This window comes from Scyliorhinus canicula, chromosome 14 (genome assembly GCF_902713615.1).
Source record: "Scyliorhinus canicula chromosome 14, sScyCan1.1, whole genome shotgun sequence".
Classification (NCBI taxonomy): domain Eukaryota; kingdom Metazoa; phylum Chordata; class Chondrichthyes; order Carcharhiniformes; family Scyliorhinidae; genus Scyliorhinus; species Scyliorhinus canicula.
In genome coordinates this window covers 133494766-133515923 of record NC_052159.1, presented here as the reverse complement: position 1 = coordinate 133515923, position 21158 = coordinate 133494766, and the positions used below count along the sequence as shown (strand labels likewise).

Genomic DNA, 21158 nt, shown 5'->3' with positions numbered 1-21158 from the left:
CTGCACACTAGGTGCACAATGAAAGCATTGTCATGGACAGACTTTATATATTTTATTTTTGCTGATGATCAAAGTGGTTAGTGTGTTTTCTTACCCTCAGAGTGATTTGTCCCAATTTATATAAGTTCCAGCAGCAAGCTTCAGTGAATTTAAGAATAAAGATAATTTATTTTCAGACACTTGCCCCCAGAGGTTTGAAAACACAGTGCCTCATACACAAAGATTAGACACAGATGAAAAAAAATTATCATCTGAAATTATTTCAGTATTTTTCATAGCAAGCCTGTTCTCGCTTCGGCAGCAGATATACAAAAAAATGGACAATACAGAGAATATTAGCATGGCCCCTGCAAAAGGATGACATGCAAATTCGTGAATCGTTCCATATTTTTTATGGGGTGGCACGGTAGCACAGTTCCAGGGACCCGGGTTCGATTCCCGGCTTGGGTCACTGTCTGTGCGGAGTCTGCAGGTTCTCCCCATCTCTGCATGGATTTCCTCCGGGTGCTCCAGTTTCCTCCTACAAGTCCCGAAAGACATGCTTGTTAGTGAATTGGACATTCTGAATTCTCCCTCAGTATACCCGAACAGGTGCCGTATTTTGGCAACTAGGGGATTTTCACAGTAAATTCATTGCAGTGTTAATGTCAGCCTACTTGTGACACAAATAAAGATTATTATTATTAGTTTCTTGTATTAATTGACGCTTTAGGTGGAAGCCTTGTAAAAGAAGAGGTCTAAATATTATTGCTGCACACCAATGGTTGGTTCCTCACTCAGAATTTGGCAGCACTCTTGGCCCAGTATCAGTGCACTCCAGAAAATACCTTAATTGCTGCCAATTAGCGGCATTGTGGGGGGCTGGTTTAGCTCACTGAGCTAAATCGCTGGCTTTTAAAGCAGACCAAGCAGGCCAGCAGCACGGTTCGATTCCTGTATCAGCCTCCCCGGACAGGCACCGGAATGTGGCGACTAGGGGCTTTTCACAGTAACTTCATTGAAGCCTACTCGTGACAATAAGCGATTTTCATTTCATTTCATTTCAATAGTGGGTTGTAGACCTTCATTCGACCCAATCAGTGCTGAAGGGTGGGATGTCCTGTCTCAGAGGCTGCAGTTTGTGACCCACAAAAAGGTCACAGCCAGCATTTTAAAGATCATCAAATGATCAATCTAGTGGATTTACTATACAGGGAAAGGATTTGTGCATTTTCCAGTCTGACCATTTAAACTGAAAGCTAATCTCTGAAAACCATGTCAACCGACAGAGGTGGCAGAAGTTTCAAAAATCTGTAAGTCCCACGCCTTTTGTCATTGAAGAGTCATAACACACATTTGTTTCGTTTTTCCATACATATGTCATTGCCACCAGAGTGAGGAGAAAGGCATGCCAGTAGAAGGGCCAAATGAGCCCCTAGAATCAGCAAGGGTACCCCAATGTCAACAGCCAACAAGAGGAGGGAGCCCAGTGCTCGGGGGAGGAGACGGCCAAAGATGCCAAAAATATGGGCGTGGTGAGGGGGCTTTGACCCAGGGCCACAAAAGCCTCCAGGACTTCATGGAATAGGCCTAGGTGAGTGTGTCATCAGTATGAGCAATCTTAGTCCAGTGTGCTGCTTTAGCGAATAGAGCCCTCTGAATCCGAGGAGAGTCCACTTGATGAAACAATCCCCAACCAGTTCCTCTGCTCATTAACCACAGTCCCTGCAGCCACTGAAGTGTTAACTGCAAAGCTGAAACTCTGCTCTCAGCTGCAGTTTTAAAACCCACCCACACAAACTCAAAAAGTAGATACTCCACCGTCTGTAATACTCAGCTTCAAAGCATATTATTGCTGACAGTTGGGCCGTCAATGACCTTAATTGCCATTTGAGTAACACAGGTGGATTTCTAAGTTTTTAGAACTTGCCTGCATACCTTGCCTGCAGACCAGTGAGCCTTACTTCTGTTGTGGGAAAAGTCTTGGAAAGGTTTATAAGAGATAGGATGTATAATCATCTGGAAAGGAATAATTTGATTAGAGATAGTCAACATGGTTTGTGAAGGGTAAGTCATGCCTCACAAACCTTATTGAGTTCTTTGAGAAGGTGATCAAACAGGTGGATGAGGGTAAAGCAGTTGATGTGGTGTATATGGATTTCAGTAAAGCGTTTGATAAGGTTTCCCACGGTAGGCTATTGCAGAAAATGCAGAGGCATGGGATTCAGGGTAATTTAGCAGTTTGGATCAGAAATTGGCTAGCTGGAAGAAGACAAAGGATGGTGGTTGATGGGAAATGTTCAGAATGGAGTCCAGTTACTAGTGGTGTACCACAAGGATCTGTTTTGGGGCCGCTGTTTGTCATTTTTATAAATGACCTGGAGGAGGGCGTAGACGGATGGGTGAGTAAATTTGCAGATGACACTAAAGTCGGTGGAGTTGGATTGGATTGGATTGGATTTGTTTATTGTCACGTGTACCGAGGTATAGTGAAAAGTAGTTTTCTGCAAGCATCTCAACAGATCATTCAGTACATGGAAGAAAAGGGAATTAAACAGAATTCGAGAAAATACAAGAAAATACATGAGAATACATAATAGGGCAACACAAGATATACAATATAACTACATAAGCTTTGGCATCGGTTGAAGCATACAGGGTGTAGTGTTAATGAGGTCAGTCAATAAGAGGGTCATTTAGGGGTCTGGTGACAGTGGGGAAGAAGCTGTTTATGAGAGTTGTGAAATGAAATGAAATGAAAATTGCTTATTGTCACGAGTAGACTTCAACAAAGTTACTGTGAAAAGCCCCTAGTCTCCACAATCCGGCGCCTGTTCGGGGAGGCTGTTACAGGAATTGCACCGTGCTGCTGGCCTGCTTGCAAAGCCAACGATTTACCCCAGTGTGCTAAACAGCCCCATGGACAGTGCAGAAGGATGTTACAAGTTACAGAGGGACATAGATAAGCTGCAGAGCTGGGCTGACAGGTGGCAAATGGAGTTTAATGCAGAAAAGTGTGAGGTGATTCATTTTGGAAGGAATAACAGGAAGACAGAGTACTGGGCTAATGGTAAGATTCTTGGTAGTGTGGACGAGCAGAGAGATCTCAGTGTCCATGTCCATAGATCCCTGAAAGTTGCCACCCAGGCTGAGAGGGTTGTTAAGAAGGCATACAGTGTGTTAGCTTTTATTGGTAGAGGAATTGAGTTTTGGAGCCATGAGGTCATGTTGCAGTTGTACAAAACTCTGGTGCGGCCGCATTTGGAGTATTGCGTGCAGTTCTGGTCGCCGCATTATAGGAAGGATGTGGAAGCATTGGAAAGGGTACAGAGGAGATTTACAAGGATGTTGCCTGGTATGGAGGGAAGATCTTACAAGGAAAGGCTGAAGGACTTGAGGCTGTTTTCTTTAGAGAGAAGAAGGTTAAGAGGTGACTTAATTGAAGCATACAAGATGATCAGAGGATTAGATAGGGTAGACATTGAGAGCCCTTTTCCTTGGATGGTGATGTCCAGCACGAGGGGACATAGCTTTAAATTGATGGGAGATAGATATAGAACAGATGTCAGAGGTAGATTCTTTACTCAGAGAGTAGTAAGGGCATGGAATGCCCTGCTTGCAACAGTAGTGGACTCGCCAACACTAAACGCATTCAAATGGTCATTGGATAGGCATATGGATGATAAGGGAATAGTGTAGATGGGCTTTAGAGGGGTTTCACAGGTCAGCGCAACATCGAGGGCCGAAGGGCCTGTACTGCGCTGTAATGTTCTATGTTCTATGTACCTTACTATTGCAAACTGGTATGATGCCTTCGGGAACAGTGCCTGACACAATCCCGTGCCACATTATGCTCGGTAAAGTGGTTAAAGCTCCCAATCCAGGAGTGCAAATTCATTATTGCTGAGCGTCTTCGGTCTGTGCGCATTCAAGATCCTGACCTTCATGTTGCTTGCCATTTTAACAAAAGACCCTGCTCGCATGCCCACATGTCTGTTCTTGGCCTGCTGCAATGTTCCAGTGAAACGCAACGCAAACCTGAGGAACAACATCTCATCTTCCGTTTAGGCACGCTACAGCCTTCCAGCCTGAACATCGAATTCAACAACTACAGATGATCAGCCCCACCTCGACCCATTTGTTTTAATTTCATTTTAACTGTCCTTTACCATTTCTTTCTTTCTTAGTATACATTTAATTTTTCTCCCCCAATCTTATCCACCTTTCCTGCACCTTTCTCCTCTTTACATCCCCCTTCCCCTCCCCCCACATCTACAGTTCATCCTCTGATGTTAGTTTCCCTGCTGTTTGACCTTTCACATCTTTTGTCCTCTCTGGAGACCGCCGTTAGCACTCTTTCTGCTTGGTATCTGTGGCCATTAGCACCCGGTTTCCCTGGGTTTCTGTGGCTATGACTCATCTTTCATTCTCACTCCACAGTATAAATATTTCCCACTTTCTCTGTCTGTTAGCTTTGACAAAGAGTCATTGGACTCGAAATGTTAGCTCTTTTCTCTCCCTACAGATGCTGCCAGGCTTGCTGAGATTTTCCAGCATTTTCCCTTTCGTTTCAGATTCCAGCATCCACAGTAATTTGCTTTTATCCAGTGCATTATTCTCTCCAACGATTCACAGTAGCTGCAAGGTTTCTTGCAGTTGAACTTTGAGGGGATGGCTCTCAGGTGATCTTTAAGCTGGAAAAGGTTGGGAGGAGGGTCCTTCTCGCACTTTGAAGACCTAGATCTATGTTAATACGAAAGATAAAAACAAATTACTGTGAATGCTGGAATCTGAAACAGAAACAGAAAATACTGGACAATCTCAGCAAGGTCTGACAGCATCTGTGGAGAGAAAAGAGAGCCAACATTTTGAGTCTGGTTGACTCTTTATCTACTCTTTGGCTACGCAGCTGTCTTACGGCTGGTTCAATAGCTTAGATAGGATCTAAATTCAGAACAGCTCCTGCTATTATATTTTTGAAAGGAGGGAACAAACATGAATGAAAATGAAAATTGCTTATTGTCACGAGTAGGCTTCAAATGAAGTTACTGTGAAAAGCCCCTAGTCGCCACATTCCGGCACCTGTTCGGGGAGGCTGTTACGGGAATCGAACCGTGCTGCTGGCTTGCCTTGGTCTGCTGTCAAAGCCAGCGATTAGCCCTGTGAGCTAAACAGCCCCTCTGTGAGCTAAACAGCCCCTCTGTGAGCTAAACAGCCCCTTCATGTAAGACATTAAGACATGTTCGTCTTACCTGTGTAACCTGTGACTAGCCCAAAGTCCTGTTCCAAATAAGGTGCTGTATTAAACCAGTAATTTGTGTGTCATTTCACACCCTGGGAGTTTCAGACATCTAAGGTCTTTGTGTTTGGGATGAGAAACCATCACAATATAATGAAAGGTCGATGATATTCATTTCATATTCATTTGGCACCAATTAAGTTTCAATGTCTCTATTGCAAAAGGTCCTTTCTGTTGTCGGTGAATCCTTAACAAAGGGATGTTTGAATCCACCTTGCGTAATTAAATATTTTTGGATTTCAGGACTCTCTGGAGCTGAATACAACCAAGTCACATTCGATGCTACAGCCATCTTAAACAGTGTTTGATGGTCACTTTTAAAAATATCGCTCTAAAGTTTGCGATTCCGTCATGCATGTACTGGGCACGACAGAAAGGAAACCCTTGTGGTTGACATATTTCTCCTATTGATCTGAGGGTGCCCAGATTACCACATGTGTGCAGACAACGACGCAATCAATGGGAATCTGGGAAAAGATGCAAATCCAAAACTTGCTCATTTTGACTTGTGTCATCATAGGAAAAGTTGCCATAATTGTTGACCCGAAGAAAGCCTTCTGTCATCTCTCTCATACATTTGCGGCCTGCCGACTGGTAAATCATAGATGTGTCTTTGGCTGAGCCATGGAAGAACCTGAGGGAAAATTTTGAGGGCAGTGACAACATCGGCAACTAACTGGCCCAGAAAGCAAAAAGCCTTCCTGCAAAAGCCATCATCTGCCACCACCTGACGCGATAACGTGAGCCTCCTGAAGAAATGTCCTGCTGACATAGCAAGCAAACTCAAGCTTTGTAGATTCTGCATTGTTAGTAATACCCTCTGCAGCTCCCGTCTCTGATGTCCAACAGTAGCTCTCTCAACAGCAGGCTACTGTTTGATATTGTGATTGTTGCTTTCGCGAGCAATAATACTCCTTCTCCGTGGCTCAATCGAAGACAGTCGTGGCCCCACTATTCTCATTTCATTCAGAAAATCCCCAAAGTGACAAAAGGTAAACTCCAACTGAAATAATAGGTCAGCCTGCAGCTGTGTATTTATTCAGTATTCCAATGAGTTTGATTCAGCCCAATCACCTGCCGTTGATTTCTTATCTTTCTTTCGCTGTCAATTTGAAGAAGCTTAGGAAACCCATGGATGTGCTTTTAAATTTGAAACTGTCAGTTGGACTACTTGGGTGATAAGGCTATATTAGCAGCAATTTGCCTCTCTCCTAAATGTTATGTGAAAGTAGCTTAATGCATTCAAGTTAAACTTGGAAGTCGACTTCCCAATGCATTCACATTTTTCCTGGTTTTCATTCCCCACTCACATACAAACCTGTGGGGCTGGTTTAGAACAGTGGGCTATACAGCTGGCTTGTAATACAGAGCACAATGCCAGCAGCGCGGGTTCAATTCCCCTACCGGCCTCGTCAGAATGTGGCGGCTATGGACTTTTCACAGTAACTTCATTGAAGCTTACTTGTGACAATAAGCGATTATTATTGTTATTATGTGATCCTCCAGATTACGATTCATTGTCACCCTCCACCTCCCCGCCCTGCCATGTGTCTGGCTAAACAGACAAGTAGTTACTTATCCTGCTTAAACAGGTAGCCCACTGTATTAAATTTCTGATGACTATATGTACCCAGTCATGATGCCTTCCATTTCTCTTTCAAGTAATTTTGTCCTTCCAACTTCTACTCCAATTAATCAGCAAATTATTACTTTCCTACCTTCCAGCCACAGTCCCAGCCCAAAATCCTCTTTGATAAGCCCACAGTTACGTTCTGTCTCCCTTTTCGACCTTCCAGGAACAGGCCATCGAGGAAATCGTCGCTCCATCCCTACCAATCCCAACTGCCCCATTCTCTCAGTGCTTACCACACATTCCGCCCGGCAATTGCCTCCCCAGACACAACTAACAGATTGACAATCTCCATCTGCATCATGTAGCCACTGGGTTAACACTGCCGAGGAACACTAGATGCAGATGGAAGGCAAGCACAAAAGAAATGTACAAGAGAGAATTCTTACTTTTGTAATGCAAAATGGATGATATTATTTATAAACTTGTTTTGGAATATTTACTTTTGTGGTGACTTGTCTTTTTGTGTCCTGGTCAAGTTGGCAGTCCGATAGTCAGCGGGAGGGTAATATGCAGGCCGTGTTGTGAATGGGGAATTGTGGTCGGTGTTTATGAGCACTTGAATATGTCCCTCATGGACAGCCCGGGCAAAAAGGGTCATTTGGTTTGCCTCCTCTCTTCCTCTTCCTCAGCTAATCCCTGTATATCTTGGTGGCAAAGACTGTCCCATCACGATGGTGAGATTGTGAGAGTTCCTCCCGAGCGATCCAGGAACCAGAAGCATTGTGACAACATGTCAATGGTCTGCTGTGTCATATTTTGTGCAGTGGCTCGGCTTTTATTGTTTATATAATGTGCACATTTGCATGGATTCCACATTGGAGTCATCAGCCCTATTGTCAGAGATCAGTTTTATCGCTTGCTAACCATCCTTTGCTTTGCCTAGTTCCTCAACTGCAAACAGCTACCACAGAAAGAAGGTTTGACAACTACTGCCGGGTAGCCGGGCATTGACCTGCAAGATTCATTACCTATCGCCAGACGCCAGCTAATCGTTGAGGGAGCACGAGTCCTTTGGGTTCTGTTGCAGGTCGATGCTGCCATCTGGAATTCATAAAGTGATATGCATGCGCTCACTGGCAACCTATTATTGAATAGATCCACTCAGAGACCTCACTTACATAACAGTGGACATCCAAATGCAAAAGATGTTGCAAATATCTCCAACTTCAGCCTGGAAGGACAGGCGCATAAAAGGTTCAACAGCACAGCCACTGGCAAAGAGGCCCTTGCGCTGCTCCAGTAGATACAGCATTTGGTCGGTTTCAAACCGCAAATGTACTCACCAAATGCGGATGCTTTACACATTTTGTTCCTTACTGGAGTACAAGTAGAAGAATCACTCCCAAAACATCCCTTAAGGATCTGACCAACAGGATTTTTCAGAGTCCAGCAGTCGCTTCCAAACTACTTTCTGCCCGTTCCAATTCGGAAGGGAATCAGCAGCACATTAAAGAGGCCCTGAAGGTTAAAATCGCCTTGGCTGGACACTGCCACGAGCAAACGGGAAACCAACTGAAATGAGTTGCCTGCCAGGGTCCTGTTGGAAATTAAAACTTCACCTACCTTTCTGACCGATACCAAGGGAAATCAACTGGTAACATTGAAGAAAACTAAAGTCCCTCTGGATAAAGTGATGGACATAGTTGTCCCATTGTGGAAAAAAAATCAAATCACTGCATTGTAAGAAACCCACGGAACAGAATCACAGAGTAAATTCAGCACTCCTGCATGAAGCTTCACAGGATAAGATGACAGAAAACTAACCAGCTAATTACATGAGGCATGATTCTGTCCAGAAAACTCACATTCTGGAGGACAGGTGGATTTGCCTTCTTGTTCACCAAATCTTCAACTTTTGATAAGTTTCATTTCACTGTCGTTTAATTCATTCATCTCAATCTGTGTCCGAAAATAGTAAATACATGTCTCAGAATAATGAACTGACGGAGCATTCCGATGCACATGAAGATGATCAATTCATATTGTTCTCTCTAGCCCTTTGCAAATAGCAAAAAACTGGGAATTACAAAGCTCAACATACTCATTAAATGGTCTCTGTTATTTCACTGGAGTTTTAACAAAATTTTTAACGGTTTGTGCGTTCTTGTATCAAATTATGCTTCTTATTTTGAGTGCGACATCATCAACAATAAGACTTTCATGTGTATAGATTAATGCTATCATCAGTAGTATAGATTACTTATGTGTCCAGAAGGATAGAATAATGCTTTATCCTGTAACCTTGCTAAACAAATATCTCTTTTTAGCAGTCTGAGAAAAACAATTTATCTATTGTGTGCCAATAATATTACTCCCAAAACTGTGCATGCATCAAAGAGAAAGTGACTAAATATCAACTGCAAATTATGATATAAGAAATCTCACAGATGCTGGTGAGTTACCTCTTGAAGTGTTACAGCCACAGTGATGTTAGGGAGGTATTCAGGAATTTTGACATATTATCAGTCAAGGGAAAGCAAGTCGGGATGGTGTGTGACAATATTCCTTTACTTCTCCCTTTTTCTTCACAATTACTGAACTATTTTAAGATTAACACAAATTACAAAGAATCCCTTTATCTATAATGGCCTCATTAACACATAACGTCCCTTTGCCAACCTGGGCGGCATGGTAGCATAATGGTTAGCATTTCTGTCACACAGTACTAGGGACCTGGTTTAATTCTGCATGTTCATCGAATCATAGAATCTACAGTGCAGAAGGCCAGTGTTCTCCCCATGTCTGCAGGGGTTCCTTCGGGTTTCTTTCCACGATCCAAAGATGTGCAGTTAGGTGGATTGGCCGTGCTAAAATTGTCCCTTAGTATCCAAAGACGTGCAGGCTAGGTGGGTTACAGGGGTAGTCGGTGAGTGGGCCTGGGTAGGGTGCTCTTTAAGGCGGTCTGTTCAGACTCGATTAACCAAATGGCCTCCTCCTGCACTGTCAGGATTCTATGGATGTGGTCATCATCCAGTTAGGCAGGCTATAGCCTTCCGGTCTCAACATCAAATTCAACAACTTCAGATGATTCGCTCTATCCCACCTCAACTCCTTTGTTTTAATTCCATTTCATTTTAATTCTCTTTTACCTTTTATTTCTTTCTTGTCTTTCTTTATATATCCCCCCACTCTTTCCCCTACCTTATCACCCCTTTCCTTACCTTTTCTCCCCTTTGCTTCCTGCTTCCTCCCTTTTCTCATTTTATCTCTCTCCCACCCATGTCCCCCCCCTCCCCCAACATCTACATCTGTCACAATTTAGGCTCTAATTTTAGTTTCTCTGCTGTTTGGCCTTTCACATCTTTTATTCTCTCTAGGGAATGCCATTAGCACTCTTTTCCCTTGGTTTCTATAGCTATGGCTCATCTTTCATTCTCTCACCCCACAGTATAAATGTCTCCAATTTTCTATATCTTTTATCTTTGACAAAAGGTCACCTGGACTCAAAACAATATCTCTTTTCTCTCCTTACAGATGCTGCCAGACCTGCTGAGATTTTCCAGTATTTTTTCTTTTGGTTTCAGATTCCAGCATCCACAGTAAATTCCTTTTATCCAATGTAAACTATGCATACTTTTCTCAGGTGGATAAAGTACCTATTACCGCATCTCAAGTGCAAAGGCACACAAGGTCAGTTCCACTGATTGGGAAGGTCATAGACATGATTTTGAAAGATATAACACTGGATAAACAGGAAGGGAATCCGGAAGTCTAGCCATACAGATCAAGGAAACTTGAATTAATGGTACAAAACAGAGTACTTCTACGGAGAATCAAAATTGATTTGCTCTTACCCCCTGACACTTCCACCATTGTCAAGCGACAACAACAAAACCAAGTCACTCGCTGTGAACAGACATCAAATCCAAGGGGCGCGATTCTCCGCTCCCCACGCCAGGGTGGGAGAATCGTGGGAGGGCCGGGCGACTCATGACACGGCGCCCTGGCACCCCCCGCGATTCTCCCACCCCCTGCTCGGAGAATCGCCGCTCGCCGTTTTTCATGGCGACCGGCGATTCTCCGGCCCAGATGGGCCGAGCGGCCTGACGTTCCCGACCTGTTCACGCCAGCGGCAACCACACCTGGTCGCTGCGGTCGTGAACATGACGCCAAAGCTTCGTTTGTGGCTTGTGGGGGGCAGAGAGGGGAGTGAGCACCACAGCCGTGCTCGGGAGGGGACTGGCCCGCGATCGGTATCCACCGATCGTCGGGCCGGCGTCTCCAAGGGACGCACTCTTTCCCCTCCACTGCCCCGCTTGATCAAGCCGCCACGTCTTGCGGGGCTGCGGAAGGGAAGACTGCAACCGCGCATGCGTGGGTTGGAGCCAGCCAACCTGCGCATGTGCAGCTGACGTCACTTAGGCGCCGCCGTCGCGTCATTCTCGGCGCACCGCCTTGACGCAGGCGACAAGGCCCGGCGGACGAGATTTACGGAACGCCGCTCCTAGCCCCCTGGAGGGGGGTGAATAGGGTGCGCGGAGCGGCGTCTGAGGCCGTCGTGAAACTCGGCCGAGTTCACGACGGCCTTCCCGATGCCGCGCGGGAGCGGAGAATTGCGCCCAAGATGTTTTGAGCAAGGAAAAAGAGTTTTAACAGGAAACTGCTCCTCGAGTGAGAAGTGGGTAATTGCCACAACACTCACGTGGCAGGGCGCATTTCAAATACGGTGCAAACCGAGGACAATAGAGTTTGGAGGATACGCACTGATCAAAATCCTTGCTTCAAAAAGAGAATTTGCAGAGTTGGTGTCTGAAAGGTCAACATCGGACACTCAAGGTTTGGGAAATCTCAATCAATGATTAAGACTGAATCAGGTTCAGATTCTACATCAGTTGAATCAACAGCATCTGTGGAAGTTGAAGAAGAACCAACTTTATTCGATGATGTGGCTGACCCAAGTGTGGAGCAGACTGCAGACTGTGTGAAACCAAATACTCCTGCATGACAGATTCTGCTGAAGTGAACCTAAAAGATTTGTATATATAGTAATAATTATTTTTTGTTAAATAATCACAGTTCACCATAAGTAAAAGTTTTGATTAATATTTGTTGTCGCTCTATAGGAGTAATGGGAGAGGTATGTATTATAACCAATGTCCTTCTATATTGTAAGTCACATGATTACTTGGTGACATCGCTAGAGGCAATTGGGAGATTTCCCTCTCTTTCCATTATAGACTGGGAGCACGCAACAGTAACAAACTGACAACCTTCGGTGCGGCAGCCTGGTTATCCTTTGTCTAAAAATAATAATAATCTTTATTAGGGTCACAAGTAGGCTTACATTAACACTGCAATGAAGTTACTGTGACAATCCCCTAGTCGCCACACTCCGTTGTATGTTCGGGTACACTGAGGGTGAATTCAGAATGTCCAGTTCACCGAACAAGCACATCTCTCGGGACTTGTGGGAGGAAACCGGAACATCCGGAGGAAACCCACGCAGACACTGGGAGAACGTGCAGACTCAGCACAGACAGTGACCCAAGCCGGGAATCAAACCGAGGCCCCTGGTTCTGTAAAGCAGCAGTGCTAACCACTGTGCTATTGTGCTACCCATAACAGTGAGTAAAAGTAAAACCCCACAAAAAACATAATGGCCTCCCCTTCCCTGGATGGGTGCAGCTCTAACTACACTCAAGAAGCTCGACACCATCCAGGACAACCTGCTCGATTGGCAGACAATGCACAAGCATTCTCTTCCTCCACCAGCAATACAGTGTAACAGCAGTGTATACCATCTACAAATGCAATGCAGCAACTCACCATTGCCTCTTCAGCAGAACATTCCAGACCCATGACATCTACCTCTTAGAAGGACAAGGGAAGCAGATGCATGTGAAATCACTGTCTGCAAGTCCACCTCCAAGCTACATGCCATCCCAACAGGTCACTGGGCCAAAATCCTGGAACTCCCTCTCTATGATCACTGTGTGAACCTACATCAGATGGACTTCAGAAGTTCAAGAAGGCGCCTCAACACCACCTTCTCAAGGACAATTAGGAATGGGCAATAAATGCTGGCCTAGCTTGTGAAGCCCGCATCCCTTGAAAGGATTAACTAAAAGTTAATCTATACTTTCAGTAATACTGGTGGACTGCCCTTCATTTTGTTGAATGTGTTTTCAGTTGTGCAAGGTTAAGCGGGGTTGTACATTGGGCCTTGGCAATCAAGTGCTTGACATCATGATATACCTGTTCTGCATATTGTCAGCTGGTGTTTTGTGCTTGATTGTGCCAAGTATTTTACAAATATGACATCTTGACCAAGGGCCAGTGTGCAGTGCTCTTTCAGAGGGTCAGTGTAGACTTGATGGGCCGAATGGCCTCTTTCTGCACTGTCAGAATTCCATGGATTCTACTTGTTAATTGGCCGATTGAAAAGAATTGCCCATAGATTCCTCTATAAAATAAACACACATAAGTCACTGCATTAAATTGTATATCGGTGATAATCTCTCAGTCATAATCTTTTCTACAGAAAGTTCAAAAATATGGATTTGGATAATCATTTGGATAAATCATTTAGCTTTGATTATGTTCCTCGAAAGCACCTTGTCACATCTGACTCCATGAAACGTATATAAATGCAAGTTGATGTCTTTATTTAATTACAACACAGGCAAGAGTCACTGCCCATCCTCAATTATGAAACACGAGATCAGAAAGTTAATGAGGTATCGACGGATCTATCATGGCCGTATTGAAGTATACACAATGTGAAATCATAATTTGGTCATTGAGATGATTCAAATGCGTATGAATGCTCGGTTGATTCCACTGCATGAAGAAAAATAATAGGCGAAGGCGATTCGCACTGTGCGATGCCAGCTAAAATCCAAGTTGCACAACTTAGATGATAAAAGAGGAAGCTGGAAGGAAGGCACATCATGTTTCAGTCTGTTCTCACGGCACCCTCACCAAATTTCCTAGCCTTTCTTAGTTGTGCTTCTAAAATGGGGCATTGGGTTTCTGTGTTACTCGCGTTTTCAAATAGCGGAAGCCGAGGAGAATCACAAAGGCTTGGATCTGGATTTGTCAAACAGTGATATTCCATCATTTGATCACAAGTTGGCGAGGCACAGTTAACAGGGCAGATTGATCCTGCGGTGAATCTGCTTAATTGTCCACCTGAGCAACACAGCAGAATTGTTGGGGCATCTTTGATTGTCGCTGAAGCTGGTGTGCCACTCTTTCAGAGGCTGACTCTGTTTTATTTTTGCAGAAATACTTTCCCCAGAACTTTGCCATCATGATTGAAAATCTTTTCTTTTAACAAATGGAATAATTTACGAAACAGAGATATTTTTTAAAATTTCCCTTTTAATCTTCTGAGGCAAAACTTGCAAGTGTGTCCTATTCCCTGGAGGTTTAGGATGATTGCAGAAAATTGAAGAATTTGATAGGAAGAAAATGAGGCAGCTACTTTTCTTTCATGGGATGTGTCCTTGACAAGCTGGGACAGCATTTATTGCACATCCCTAATTACACTTCAACTTAGTCTTTCTCGGTCATTTTTTTTAACATTTGGAGTTCCCAATCATTTTTTTTCCCAATTAAGGGGCAAAGTAGCATGGCCAATCCACCTAACCTGCACATCTTTGCATTGTGGGAGTGAAACCCACACGGACAGTGACCCAGAGCTGGGATCGAACCTCGGACCTCGGCGCTGTGAGGCAGCAGTGCTAACCACTGCGCCACCGTGCTCCCCTGTTTCTCGGTCATTTTTAAAGATTCAACCACGTTGCTGTGGGTCTGGAGCATGTGTAAGCCAGACCATGTAAGAATGGCAGATTTATTTCCCTAAAGAACATCAGTGAACCAGATTGTTTTCTTTTTACAATAATCGGGAATGGTCTTGTGGTCATCGATTGGACTTTAAATTCCAGATTTTTATTGAATTCATATTCTACCAACTGCCTTGTTGGGATTCGAACAGTGGTCCTTGGAGCATGACTGCTGGGTTTCTGGATTACTAGTCTAATGACAATATCATTAGGCCATTGCCTCCCCTGTGAGGCATCTGTGGAGAAAAAAACAATGTAAGCATTTTAGGTTGACAACCTTTCATCAGAACTTGATAGGGTAAGTCGAGAGAAATAACCACATCTAGTTGGCAAACTAGAACAAGGGGAATAACATTAAAATTTAAGCTGGAGCATTTTTTGGGTGATGTTAGGAGACAATCCTTCACACCAAAGGATACCAGAAGTCTTGAACTTTCCACCTCAAAAACTGTTAAGTCTAGGGCTCAATTCGAAATATCAAAATCAAGGTTGAAAGACTTTTATTAGGCAAGGACATTAAGAGTTGTAGACCTATGTGGGTAAATTAAGTTAAGATACAAATTATCCACAATCTAATTGAATTGCAAAACAGGTACAAGGTGTTGAATGGCCTCCCGCAATTCCTCTGTTCCTATGATCTGCTGTGACTTTGATGGAAGATCAGCATAAACTCTGGAGAGATGCACACTGTCAGAAAGTATTTGTTATTCCTATGCACAAAATCTGCTGTCAATGTTTCATCATGGTGAAATGGCAGTTCTTAGGAGCATATAATAACAACATGTTTGAAATTATAGCAGGTGAAATGTAGAGAATGAGACAGTAATACAAAATCCTAGATTAATTCTGGGTTAGTTTTTATTTCAAAAGATAAAGGTGTCTGTATGCATGTTTGCCAGGAATTTACACATGTTCTTATAATCTCATAATCCTGGACATAGAAAATCCTCATTATGACTAAATGATGCAGATTTAATTGTTGTAAGAGTTCTTCTTGTCTATTTCCTTTGTTCCCATTTATTTTATTTTATTTTTACTATTTGGTCTGTAGACCCATAATCGGGATGTGGCTTTAAGCAGAAGACTCAAAGGTAAAACAGTCTGCTTGCCAGGACATTGTGTTCCCTGGTTTCAAAAGGAGAAGCCAGACTCTTTGGCACCAAGTCGATCTTAGGAGCCACCTTTGGAGGGAGTTGGTTCTATTTGTTAACTGGCAAATGGTTGGTTGACCAGGGTTAGTGTTCTGCCTAATAATGATCAATGATTGGTTCCTATATGATGCTTTCTGAGAGATTTTGCGGCAGAAGTGTTTAGACCGTGGAAGTGAAAGGAACGCTCTCTATCTCTCCTATTTCCAGGGGCTGGTTTAGCTCACTCAGCTAAATCGCTGGCTTTTAAAGCAGACCAAGCAGGCCAGCAGCACGGTTCGATTCCCGTACCAGCCTCCCCGGACAGGCGCCGGAATGTGGTGACTAGGGGCTTTTCACAGTGACTTCATTGAAGCCTACTCGTGACAATAAGCGATTTTCATTTCATTTCATTTGTTGAAGTGAAATAACTGCTCTATTGTTCTGAAAGCAGTGAGTGCCGGCATATCCTTTGCTGTGAATGTGCAATGATGCTGAGACTGCAGCGAAGGTAGACAACCTTGCCAGAGATTGGCCAAGAGATGGATAACATAGAGGATAGCTATAATCTTCAAAACGATATAGATGAATTGGTGAAGTGGGCGATAAAGTGGCAGGTGGAATTTAACACGGAGCGACAGGGTGGCACAGTGATTAGCACTGCTGCCTCAAAGCTCCAGGAATCCGGATTCAATTCTAGCCGCAGGTAACTGTCTGTGTGGAGCTTGCATTTTCTCCTCGTGTCTGCATGGGTTTCCTCCGGGTGCTCCGGTTCCCTCCCACAGTCCAAAGATGTGCAGGTTAGGTGGATTGGCCATGCTAAATTGCCCTCTGTGTCCAAAAAGTTTAGGTGGCTTTACTGGGTTACGGGGAAAGGGTGGAGGTATGAGCTTGGATAGGGTGCTCTTTCCAAAGGCCGGTGCAAACTTGTTGGGCTGAATGGCCTCCTTCTGCACTGCACATTCTATGATTCTAAGTGTGAGGTCATGCGTTTAGGGAGGTCAAACAGTTGTAAGGAGTACACAATAAATGGGAATATACTAAGACGGGTAAATAATGAGAGATCTTGGCGTACACGTGCACAGGTCCCTAATAACAGCAGTTAAGGTAGACAAGATTGTGAATAAAGCATAAGGGGCGAGATTCTCCCGTACCCGGCGGGGCAAGGGTCCCAGCGGGATGGAGTGACGTGAACCACTCCGGCATCGGACCGCCCCAAATGTGCGGAATCCTCCGCACTTTCAGGGGATAGGCCCGCCCCAGAGTGGTTGGCGCCCCGCCGGCCGGCGGGATAGGGACATGGCGCCACGCCAACCGGCGCCGAAGGGCCTCCACCGGCCGGCGCGAGTCGGCGCATGCGCGGGAGCGTCAACGTGTGCTTGCGTCATCACTGTGCATGAGCAGAGGGATTCACTACCACACCGGGAATGGCGGATGACCACGGCCTCCAGTGCGGAAGGAATAGAGTGCCTCCACGGATCGGTGAGCCCTAACCATGGGCCAGGCCACCATGGAGGCACCTCATGGGGCCAGATCCCCCCTGCAACTCCCCCAAGAACCCCGGAGCCCGCCCGTGCCACCAGGTCCCGCCAGTAAGGGACCAACCCTAATTTACGCCGGCAGGCCCGGCAAAGAATGGGCGGGACTACAGCCCATTGCGGGCCGGAGAATCCAGACACCCTCGGGGCACATTGAGTCGCGCCAGACCCCACCATTCTCCGAGGCGGCTGGCGCGACTTACGCCGGGCCGGTTTTTGGGGGGTAGGAGAATTGGGAGGACGGTGGGGGCGGGATTCACTCCGACCCCCAGCGATTCTCCCATCCGGTTGAGGGGGTCGGAGAATCCCACCCATGGAATGCTCTCCTTCATTGGCAGAGGTATAGAATATAAAAGTAAGGATGTAATGTTAGAATTAGGGGACATAGCCTCAAAATAAGGGGAAGTAGATTTAGGACTGAGTTTAGGAGGAACTTCTTCACCCAAAGGGTTGTGAACCTATGGAATTCCTTGCCTAGTGAAGCATTTGAGGCTCCTTCATTAAATGTTTTTAAGGTAAAGATAGATAGTTTTTGAAGAATAAAGGGATTAAGGGTTATGGTGTTCGGGCCGGAGAGTGAAGCTGAGTCCACAAAAGATCAGCCATGATCTCATTGAATGGCGGAGCAGGCTCGAGGGGACAGATGGCCTACTCCTGCTCCTAGTTCTTATGTTCTTATAATTGTATAAAACACTGGTGAGGCCACAACTGGAATACTGTGTGCGGTTCTGGTCGTAACATTAAAGGAAGGGCTTTATTGCTGGGGAGAGTGCAGAGGAAGTTTACAAGAATGTTGTCAGGGCTAGAAAAATGTAGCTACAGGAATTGATTGGATAGTTTGGGGTTATTTTCCTTGGAACAAAGATGGCTGAGGGGTAACTTAATTGAAGTGTACAAAATTATGAGGTGAAGAGATGGGGTGGACAGGATAAAATTGCTTCCCTTGGTGGAGAATTCTAGAACATAGATTCAAGATCAGTGGCAGAAGGTGTCGAGGGGACATAAAGAAAACTTTTTTACACAGAGGGTAGTGGGAGTCTTGAATTTGCTGCCTGAATTGGTGATGGAGGCAGGGAGCCTAAACTCTTAAAAAGTACTTGGATCAGAACCTGAAGTGCTATAAGCTACAGGGCTATGGACCGGAAGGTGGGATTAGAAAAGGCATCTGGGTGTCCTTGAGCTGACAAGGACAAGATGAGCTGAATGGCCTTCTTCTATGCTATAACCTTTCTATGATTCTATGGTTGGCGGACAGGAAACAAAGAATAGAAATAAACGGATCTTTTTCCAAATGGCAGGCAGTGACTAGTGGGGTATCGCAGGGATCGTTGCTGGACCCCAGCTATTCACAGTATATATTAATATAAATGAGGGAACTAGATGCAACTTTGCAGGTGATATGAAGCTGGTTGGGAAGATGAGCTGTGAGGCGAATCCTCACAGCGCCGAGGACCCAGGTTCGATCCCGGCCCCGGGTCACTGTCCATGTGGAGTTTGAACATTCTCACCATGTCTGCGTGGGTCTCACCCCCACAACCCAAAGATGTGCAGGGTAGGTGGATTGGCCAAGCTAAAATTGCCCCTTAATTGGAAACATTTCAAAAAGACCGAATGGCCTACTTATGCTCCTATCTTCAATGTTTCTATTACGACTTGCGTTCTTCTATGTGAGATCTGTACTAAAGTCGCTTTTTAATCCAGCTCTGATTGCTTGGACTGTGAATCTCGATGTAAGATTCAGAGTAACGGCAACTCCATTTAGATGCAAGGTATTAGACTTAAAAACCTCCCATTTCAAATTTCTTGCCAATTGGGTGACCTGTCATTTATTAGCTTTTAATAAAAAGAATGATTTTAGGATTCTTCGGAGCTTTTCTGAAAATAGGTAATTTAATTTTGGTTTGACTGAAATTTTGATAACATCTACTTTGCCTCATAGGAATAATGAAAGAAAGTTTCATCCTGACAGGTCACTTTCAATTTTGTTCGAAAGTGGAGTATAATTGATTTTAATTGTGCACATTGGACAGAAGAGACTAAAATGCTCAGATATTTAGGAGGTATTCTAAGCCATTGAAAGAGGAGAATTATGGTTGAAAAGCATTTTTGAGACTAAAGAAAAGCAGATCTATCTCAATTAATAGACTCAGAAAGGATAGTAGCAGTCCCCATGGTGTGTTAGAAGTAGACTATATAATGACAAAAGCATGCCATCGCATACTACAAATCTATGAATTTAATATAAATAATGCCCTGGGACAGAAGGAGACAAGTACTTGAGTTTTAGGTTGATATTTCTCTCTCCGCTATTTTATTATTTTAATGAATAAAAAAATCATGAGCAGTGTATCCACAATGTCCCAAAATATTTTGCTAGTGGAGTTATTACTCCTCAGTGACATAAATTAGTAAACTTAGTCTCCAAATCTCTTCCTGTAATTATCCCTCTGCTTTTTTTCTCATTCACTGCAATTATATTTTGCTCTTTGAACATTTATCTCCCATGTACTCTGCCTGACTGTCCCCCTCCATGGCTGGCATCTACTTTTGTATATTTGTATCACTCTGTCCAGCTTTTGTCTTTTTAATATTTTTAAGTATTTTAGAACATAGAACATAGAACAGTACAGCACAGAACAGGCCCTTCGGCCCTCAATGTTGTGCCGAGCCATGATCACCCTACTCAACCCACGTATCCACCCTATACCCGTAACCCAACAACCCCCACGCACACAGGGGGAGGACGTGCAGACTCCGCACAGACAGTGACCCAGCCGGGAATCGAACCTGGGACCCTGGAGCTGTGAAGCATTTATGCTAACCACCATGCTACCCTGCTGCCCATAAATAGAACACCCAAACAGAACATTTTTTATTTTTTGTCTCATTGGCCCATAACGCCCGGCCAGCAGCAAAAAGCCACAGGCCCACAAGTCTGAGATGGAGAAACAACCAGACACCACAGCGAAACTTACTCTTCAAAATGGAGCCTGGGGCCTCCAGTGCGACAGTCTGGAAGGGCTCCAGCATGGCACAGGAGGAGTGTGGGCCCGCCCCTTTATGATGGGTCCAGGTTGGGAACGCCCATTGAGGGCGGACATTTAAACAACAGATTTACATTCACTATAACAGGTAACATGTTTGGCAAGTGTTTTAAAGGCATGGAGAAGTTTTTTTTTTAAGCAGTTTTCATTTGCACTTTCTTTTATACAGATATTGCTGTTGCTATTCGTTCTTTTATTTATTTTTTTCAGATTAAAAGTGATTGTTTGTAACTGAAGATAGGTTTGGTAATATGTTTTAAATCTGCGAGACTATTTAAATTTGCACTGTATTGTTCCACAACCTTATCTGTGGCATGCTTCAAAATGTTTCTATGATTTCATTTAGATTATGGTCAGATTATTTTAAAACCCAGGGCTTTTTGTGTCACTGTCTTTGTAATATGATTTTTAAAAAAATTTATGTTTATAGAATCATAGAATCACTGCAGTGCAGGAGAAAGCCATTCACCCCATCGAGCCTGCACTGACACTCCGAAAGAGTGCCCGACCCAGGCCTATGCTCTGCCCTATCCCCGTAACCACCGAACCTTTGGACACTAAGGGGCAATTTAGCAAGGCTAATCCACCTAATTTACACATCTTTTGACTGTGGCAGAGTGGTTGGCACTGCTGCCTCATAGTGCCAGGGTCCCGGATTCAAATGCAGCTTTGGGGACTGTCTGTGTGGTGTTTGTATGTTTTCATCGTGTCTGCGTAGACTTCCTTCGGGTACTGACGTTTCCTCTCACAA

At 44.3% G+C, this 21158-nt stretch overlaps 1 non-coding gene across 1 annotated transcript; it reads left to right on the top strand.

Moving 5' to 3' along the window:
* Positions 1-283: 283 nt before the first annotated feature.
* LOC119977927 lies at positions 284-392 on the top strand. The gene has a single exon (XR_005463325.1). It is a non-coding gene; the product is annotated as a U6 spliceosomal RNA (small nuclear RNA).
* Positions 393-21158: the final 20766 nt, after the last annotated feature.